Raw genomic sequence first — 8240 nt, forward strand, 5'->3', positions numbered from 1 at the left:
CGTCCTCAAACGCAGCATCATCGGGTAGGCAATGAAAGGCGCCACAATGTATTTTCCGTTCAGAAGGGAACCGATGACTCGTGCCCTTTTTGCAACAAAAGACATGGACTGGTGCAATGTCGGAGGTTTACTGACTTGCCAGTGCAAGCAAGATGGCGTGTGGTGAGAAGGAAGCGGTTATGTCTTGTATGCCTAAAACCAGGCCATGCCAGTAACGAGTGCGATTCTCCCAATAAGTGTGGTGTAGAGAGCTGCTTGGGTTCTCACCATCATCTGTTGCACGTAATGCCGGATGTCAACAAAACCACACTGGTTGGTTTGTGCAACTCGACATCTCGGAAGGAATCAGGAACCTGCCTTGGCGTCGTACCGGTTCGTGTGAGTGGTCCGCAAGGCAACGTTGTCACGTACGCATTGTTGGGTAGTGGGTCGGACGTAACATTGGTTATGAAGGACTTGCTTGATGAGGTTGCTCTGACCGGCACTCCAACAACCTTGAATTTATCGACAGTGAGTGGGACCTCTACTGTAGTGGCTGTAAGTCTCAGAATGGAGTTTGAATCAGTAGATTCAGGTGAGACCTTAGCGGCTGAACAAGCCTTTGCAATACGCTCTCTACCCATCAGCCCACCGGTCATGAGCCCAACGAAGATAGATAGTCAATTTGATCACTTGAAGGACATTACCCTTGTGGAGCTTCCAGATAAGTGTGTGAGAATATTGATAGGAGAGGACGTTCCAGAGGCACACTAGTCTATGAAGAAAAGTTTGGGCAAGCAGAAGGAACCCTGCGCTCTAAAGACACCTGTGGGTTGATTGTACTTGGTCCGTTGTCTATAGTACATAGAGTCTGGAGACATGTGCATCATGTAAGTACGAAAGATGATAACATTACTGCTCTGTATGAGGCTGATTTCAATGATTTGGAGACTCCGGGCTTATGCCAAAGTGTCGAAGACAAAGAAGCGCTTCGAATCGTTGGGGAGTCTTCAGTATTCAAGGATGGTCATCACGAAGTACCATTGTCGTGAAGAACGGCTGAAGGACTTCCTGTCAATTATCGTCTAGCCCATTCTCGGTTGCAATACATGAGGAGGCGTTTTGCAAAGGGTCTGACTTTGTAAGCGCGCTACAGAGAACGCATGAACGATAGCATCATTAAGGGCTACCTCGCACCTCTATCCACTTATCAATCTAAATCAGGGGACGAAAGGAAGTGGAATTTACCTCGTCACCCCGTTTTGAACCCGAAGAAACCAGGAAAGCTTCGAGTTGTCTTAGATTGCGCGGCCAAGCTTAAGGGTGTATCCCTGAACGATAGATCGTGTAAAGGTTCCGACACTACTGCGAGTTTATTGGGAGTTCTCTCGCACTTCCTGAGTGAGTACCCTGCTATGGCTGCAGACATTATAAAATGTTCATGCAAGTAAAGCTTCCCGAAGCCGCAAGGGTGGCGGGAGATCTGAGAAAAGAAGCAGGACTTTTGTCCTCAAGAACAACCTACTGGACGAAAACAACCATAGTTCTTCACCGTATACGGAACGCTGCCGCTCGCTATGTTACCTTCGTGGTACCTCGTGGATTCATCAGTTGTCGTCACCCGGTGATTGGCGTCACGTAATGAGTGAGGACAATCCGGCAGACTTAGCCTCTAGAGGAGTAAGTTCTCTGACTGTTCTTCGATATTGGTTCAAGGGGCCGGCCTTCCTGGGAGCGTCCGAGGCCCAGTGGTTACGCTACGAACCAAATTTCACACCAGAAGAAATAGAATTGAAGACGAAACGTGCTTCTGTTAACGTGACAGCCGCTTCGGAACCAGCTGGGTTGCATCTTTTAATGGGAAGGTGTTCCGATTGGTCTAAACTTCTACGATCTGTGGTATGGTTGACGAGGTTTAAAACATACCTGAGAACGACGGCAAGTGGCTCAACTGAATCCTCACTGCACACTGGAGGATTGAAACTCACAGAAGTGAGGCAAGCTGAGCGTGATATTATTCGCATGGTTCAGAAGACGGTATACTCTGGAATCATGCTGAAATTAGAACGCGCCGGTAAGGTTGACGAACGAAGTGTACGCAACCACAAACTAATACGCTTATGCCCGACATTGCTAGATGGCTTGTTATGTGTAGGAGGTAGGTTGGATAACCTTTTGTGGCCACATGTTGCTAAACATCCTATCATACTACCCTCGAAGCATAACGTCACAAAGTTGATAGTTTTGAACGTTCACGTGTTGAATGGGCATTGTGGACTATCGCATACGTTAGTCGAACTGCGCCAAAGATATTGGGTCGTTCAAGGACTATTGATGACTAAGCGGGTGCTCCACGGTTGCTGGACGTGTCGAAGGAACCTTACAACGGCTTCACGACAAGCCATGGCGCCGCTGCCGGTCGACAGGATCCAGCCAGGCTGGCATCCTCTCAAGATAGTTGGGTGTGACTATTTTGGACCACTGACAGTTAAGAATGAAAGAAAGACTGAGAAAAGGTATGGCTGTTCGTTTACCTGCTTACAGATGAGAGCAGTGCACCTTGAAATGGCCTATTCATTATCCTCTGACTCCCTCATCAAGACGTTGATGCGTTTTATAGCACGAAGGGGGGGCAGAAAATACCATCAGTGACAGCGGTTCCAATTTCGTTGGAGCGGAGATGGAATTGAAATGAGCCATAAATCGACCTTCACATTCCCGCATCAGCGCTGAACTACCGCGGTGTAACATCGAGTGGCAGTTCACTCCACCGTTGAGCAGCCACAGAGGTGGAGTATGGGAACGTCTCATACGTTCCGTAAGACGGATACTAAGGTCAACAGTAAATGAGCAGAATGTGAACGACGAAGAACTAGTAACGTTTCTCACGGAAGCAGAGCGGGTAATGAATGGACGCCCTATTGTGCCTAATCAAACCAACTATTTCGACAAGCCGGCACTGACGCCGAATGACTTGCACATTCTCAATAATAGGGTACACGGAGTTGTGCTGGAAAGTATAACAGAGAGTTATACGAGAGGTTGGCATCAGGTGAACTCAAGTATTTTGGAAGCGCTGGGTGAAGGAGTACGTACCTCTGCTTCAAGAGCGAACTAAGTGGCAGAAACCTCAAAGGAACTTCAGGGAAGAGGATGTAGTCCTGGTGCAATCAGGTGCGTTCTCTCGGAAACAGTGGCCCGTGAGCGTGGATGATGAACGTGAAACGTCAGGTGACGGTTTTGTTAGGAGCGTAGTTGTACGCGCACGAGATGGTAGGCTTAGGAGGGATGTGCGTAAGATCGGTTTGATAGAGAGTTTTGAGTAGGGCTGGTGGAAGGAGACGGGAACCGCGCGCTCAACTCTCCGCAGGAGGGAGAGCGGAGCGAGAGCAGTCTCTCGCATACAGAGAGACCACTGAGAGTTGGCGCGTGGGCAAGTTCCGTTTGGCGTACTGCTGTAAGTCCACTCGGAACTTGGGGTAAGTAAAATATTTGAGCCAGTATTGACCATAGCTTGATGGAGGGAAATCCACTGGGATTTTGGGTGGCGGCGTAGAGGACAGCTTGCCAACAGTGTGCTCCCGTTCCCAACCCCAAGTGACAGCCATTCCTCATATTTATTCCCCTTGACCAGATAAACTGAAACCTTCTTGTTTTACTGAACTATTTTTGTAACTCTTACGGACTTTGGTCGGACATTGTGAATTTGCGTTTGCTCGCCGTCGATATCTGTTTGGTTGTGACGATATCTATTTTGAGGCGTAGTGATCTGCGCCTTATCCTTAGGCTGGTAATTGTTTCGCCTTATTTTTGTAACCCTACGGTATCTGCAGAGGAGAATCCGTTGAGGTTTGTTGAGTACGTATATTATTATATTTGCAATAGTACCGTGATTCCAGAATTCGGATTTCTTGGTCGTTTTCCTGGATTGGCACGCGTGACTCAAACTCAGAAAGCAGATAGCCGCCACATACAAAACGAATGAGCTAGAACCCAAATGAGTGAATTATGGATTCATTCCCGGAAAATGTCTAGCCAAAAGGTGCCAACGCAGAGCCAGTTGGTTTAAAATGCGCGGATTGCACGCAACCTGCGATACCCAGTAACATGTCCTAGTCCCTGAGTGTGGTTATGAGCTAAAGTGGATGCATAGGACACAAGTGTTGGTTAGGATGAGAAGGAAGTGAACCAACGCAATGAGCTTCTAGACGATACATCTGCATCTAAACATATCCTAAACTTGTACATACAGTAAACTTAAACAGAAACAAAAATAGAAAACGATCAAAGATTTTCCTGTGCAAACAAAACGGTATGTAAACGCACTACACAAAAAGTGTGGAGTTTGAAGGCCAACTCGAATCGACTTGAGCACTGTCACGATTTCTATTATTTGACTGCATATAGAGCTGTTTCACCTGCCTAATCACTGTATTAGTGGGGCTGTTCTTTGGAAGGCTCCTTCATTTATTGATGCACTTGAAGTAGAGGAGAAGTAGAGTCATTGTAGTGACGTCCAAGTCATGCTTCTATTCTGACTTTACCATCAACGATGCATGAAAATCTAATCCAAAGGCTTACGACGTGCCTCATATTCACACATGACTACGCATCAACAGCATACAGCTATTCCTACCATCTCCGACTTAACGTCGATAATCTTTTTTGAAATCAGCAGTGTCGCCTCACTGTGGTAGTTAGCACTTGTAACCACTCTCGACTGCCCGCTATTTCGGATCACGGTCGGATGCCGGCAAAATGGCACCCTGCGCCCTCGATGGATCCAAAAATATCCTCGATCCACACTGGTCTCAATTTTTCACTATTTCTCGCCCAGTCCTAACTGACAATTCGGGAGTAATCTAAATGCATTTACGCCAAAAGACGAGTCAAAACCGAGATAATCAACGGCCAGTCGATGGCAAGAAGCAGATATTTCCACGGACAAGACAAACTCGAGCTGGCATCACATTTTTTGACAAAGCTGTTCTCTATTTGGTCTTCCTTTATCTCCACTGTGCAAGGTGAAATATCCAGCTCAGCACGAGACACGGAAAATTTTTAATAGGAGGACATGCATTCAAGGGGGAGGTTATCAACCGTGCGATTTTCGCGCTGTCGATAGCAGGAAACGCGGACATGGTAAGTAAAGAGCTGGTGTGTTTGGGGTTAGGTAGCAACCGAAAAGGATGACTGGATAGAAAGCATGTGGATAAGCGGGCAAGTCGTCCTGATAAGACGGATCATGCGGTGTCACGGTCCATCAACCGCTTGGAGGACGACATCGTTACTGGTGGAACCGTAGCGATTTGTGTTACTCTGGTGTTAGTTGGGGCAGTGAGATCCAGGGAGGGCCCAGGTAGATCATCACTAGTAGAGACACTCAGATTACGTTAAGAATGGCTGTATTCGGATGTACTCGGATGGTTCAGAAGCGCTTTTAGAAGTGAATATGGGTAGCAGTGCGTTAACATGGACGACGAGTTACATGAGGCCCACGCCCAAATGGCAGACAGAGCAAAGAGCCCGACAGTCGCGTGAGAGAGAGCCGCTTCCAACGTGTTATTCGCCCCTGAGATCTGGAAGTCTTTCAGGTATAACCGGGCGCTGAAAATCATAGAAGTCAGTTTACAAAGGTAGTTATGGGCGTTATTACTCGGAGTGGAGCCCCAAGTAACTGAGTTTGCTAAGGTGAGTGAGAATAGGATGTTCTCAGCTTACGGCTAGAACGACGGAGCTGTCGCTTTCATTACTACACACGATCAGTATCTCAAAGCCTCCGCATTTTGTGCCCCAAAGGAGTAGATTTCATAACATGTACCCTCCTGACCACTAGATCGTCGCTGCAGCTACATCCTTGGGTACGCGTCTGAAGAATCATGAGGTTCTTGGATGCTAGAAATCAAGTCCATAACGCTCGATCTGACGACTACTTTGCATACAGCTCTTTAATTTTAACTCCCCTGGGTAGAACATCGTTGTACACACGGATACTTCATAATCAAAAGTGGGAATAATAGAGCAAGTATAATGTTCACTTTCACGATAGTAAACACCCCAACAATTTCACCGAAGATATAAATAAAACCAGGTGAAATGTACAGTCCTTTATTTTAGATTAATTGTCAAGTGGAACTGACATACGGCGAACAAAGTGGAGTGAATACCCATCAGGGTTGTGCCGTCCAATAACTAAGGGCTAGTATTTCGCCAATTGCAGATTTCAAGTTCTGACCCGCCGGCATGGCGATGAGTCAGCGTATATAGTTAGGGTTATGAACAGCCGCTTCTTGCTGTTAAATAAGGTCGTCATTCGTAGACAATAATAATAATAATGTTTATCCTCGACTTGTGGATGACATACCATCAAGCATGACCATACGTTTCCATGCTGAAAAAAGCATGACTTGGGGACTTACGGGCACTATAAAATACGCAAAAAAGATGACAATGTCAGAAACAGTGGGCGATATCTGATGAAAAAAATAATAATAGGTTCATTTCCCAACTTGTAGAGAGGTACTAATTGAGACGTGATCGGGTTGTTACAACCTGAACGCGGTAGGGTACAACACAACAGGGAGGAAGGCACAAGCAACGAGACACGCTCATTACACGAAAAGTTATCGCGGCTTCAGGAACCGAGAAAAACTAGGACAATGGACCTGAGGTCCAACTAGTTCAAAGATAAAGCCGGTTGACATGAACTAAAAGTGGGAACCGTTGATGCAATTGAGTGACCTTGAGCGGCTTAGTGAATGGCCAGAGTCACGTCAAGCAAAAATGGCCGCAGGCTATTGACACACCCAAATTGAGTTCGCCGAAACTATAGGGTTTTCGAAGTTGCCATTTTAATGGGAAGTTAGTCTAATCAATTTGCACCTCCCCGTGACAAGTTGCACGTAGCACTTTGTTTAAGTGAGAGAAATTTCAAGGTCCTTGACCATCGCCGATTTGGATTTTTTGCCCGTTTACGCGACATAGGACACGAAATCGCACTTTAGCATATTTTGGCGTTCTTCGGTGTTCCTGAAGAATAAAAATAACATCTCAAGAGCATTTAATGCAAATGCTACCCTATAGGATCAGTCGCAGGAGTTTGTTTGTTTCAGAAACCTCTGATTTAACAAATGGGATATTTTTGTTTGGTGAATCTGCTCACAACAAATTTTCCCCATGGCTCTCATGTTCCATTAGGTGCAATAAAGTTAGATTACAGCGCAAACTTGCAGTAGCAGTGCGAGGGTCATCTGTGGACGATCCTCTTTCCCAGATATGCATAACTAGCTTGTAGATAATACAGTGTTACCAGAATGCTGTGAGCGTCTTTCCTATCATGACTATGACGTTCTATAGGTGGTTACCACCAACCATGAAGCGGTCGCCACGATGACGGTAGCCGTTGTCATTCACCTCGACTACCTATTGTAGCCGCTGGATCCGTGTCTATGTGCGACGCTAATTAAGGTTTCTCGCATATGCGCTGCAACCCAATCCAATGAGCAACGACGGCCCCTTGTACTCGTATCTCTACTAGTTTTCACTCATCTCGAATACTTGTTGTAACTGCTAGGCCCGCGTTTATGTGCAACGTTGATAATGAGACTGCACCTATGCACAGTAACATAATCCGATGGTCAATGACGGTCTTGTATATCGTTAACTATACGCGATCCCGCTTGTCTTCGCTAGCTACAGTAAACCTTAATGCAATTTATATGCCGACCGGTAAAAATAAGGCCTCAGCTATCCGTGATAGCCACATCTGACAGCCTGTTATACTCACAACTGTACTCGAGGTCATCTAACTAGGCTATCGATCGTCCTGTTGAGTCAGTGTCCTTGTGCACACATACCTAATCTAATGGCGACCGATTGACCTAATACTCAAAACTGTACGCGATATCGCCTACCTTGGCTACTTGCTGAAACTGCTAGGCCAGTGCTTATATGCGACGCTGTTTAGTAGGCCTCGGCTATGCGAAGTGTCCTGATTTAACTGCCAACGATGACCCGTCATACCCATAACTGTGCGCGCTCCCGCTTATGTCTGCTGCTTATATCATCATGGAGAGCATGAAATCAGTGTTAAACACCGATCTTCACTGTCGCCCCTGCCTGCTACCTACAGTAATCACCAAGCCGCGGGCCGATAGAAACAAGGTTCCAACTATGCGTGACATCTTAACGACCAACGGCTGCCCGTCATACTCGTAACTGCAGTTGATATCGCCTACCTTGGCTGCTTATCGTAATTGCAA

This window comes from Opisthorchis viverrini (assembly GCF_000715545.1).
Source record: "Opisthorchis viverrini unplaced genomic scaffold opera_v5_36, whole genome shotgun sequence".
In the NCBI taxonomy this organism is placed as follows: Eukaryota; Metazoa; Platyhelminthes; class Trematoda; order Opisthorchiida; family Opisthorchiidae; genus Opisthorchis; species Opisthorchis viverrini.